This window comes from Coregonus lavaretus (genome assembly GCF_964263955.1).
Source record: "Coregonus lavaretus genome assembly, chromosome: 33".
NCBI classification, from domain to species: Eukaryota; Metazoa; Chordata; class Actinopteri; order Salmoniformes; family Salmonidae; genus Coregonus; species Coregonus lavaretus.
Window position 1 is genome coordinate 17328687 of NC_140020.1, and position 867 is coordinate 17329553.

Consider the following 867-nt stretch of genomic DNA (forward strand, 5'->3'; position numbering starts at 1 on the left):
AAGGGAGAGAGGTGGGGGAGAGAGAGAGAGAAAGAGAAAGAGAAAGAGAAAGAGAAAGAGAGAGAGAGAGAGAGAGAGAGAGAGAGAGAGAGAGAGAGAGAGAGAGAAGAGAGAGAGAGAGATGGCGAGAGAGAGTGAAAGGGAGAGAGGGGGTAGCGAGAGAGATAGAGAGAGAGGAAGAGCAAGAGAGAGGGAGAGAGAAAGAGAGAAAGAGAGAGAGGGAGAGAGGGGGAGAGGGAGAAAGGGAGAGAGGTGGGGAGAGAGAGAGATAGAGAAAGAGAAAGAGAAGAGAGAGAGAGAGAGAGAGAGAGAGAGAGAGAGAGAGAGAGAGAGAGGTGTGGGGGTGGGGGTGGGGGTGGGGGTGGGGGTGGATTCTATCTTTAGAGGATCTGTGAGGGTTTACATAAGGTTTAAATAACGTTCAAGATGTAATACATAGGAACATAGAGCATCCTATATGGAAAACATTGGCTAGCATATATGGACCATATACAGTAAATAAACCAGGATCTGACAAAGTACATGACATGTAGAACCAAGGACATCTGTCGTAAATAAATGCAGAGGACCACATTTCTTGAAAACAGAAGCCGGCAAACCCTGTTTCCATAAAATACATTTAGTGTTAAAAGAATATTCAGGTCAGGTTGCAGATATTACAATAATTCCCCCAATCTGCTCTCTTACATATTTCGATTGTGTATCAGTTTCATTGGGCTCTCATATCATCACCAATGTGAGAGATTACCGTAAACAATAACATCAGTCTGACTCAGAGACTTATGTTATCTGCCCTACATCTGGTTCCGTTTATGACTCAGAGTTCCCATGCGGACCATTTGTGGCTCCAGTCCCCTATCAGCTAGC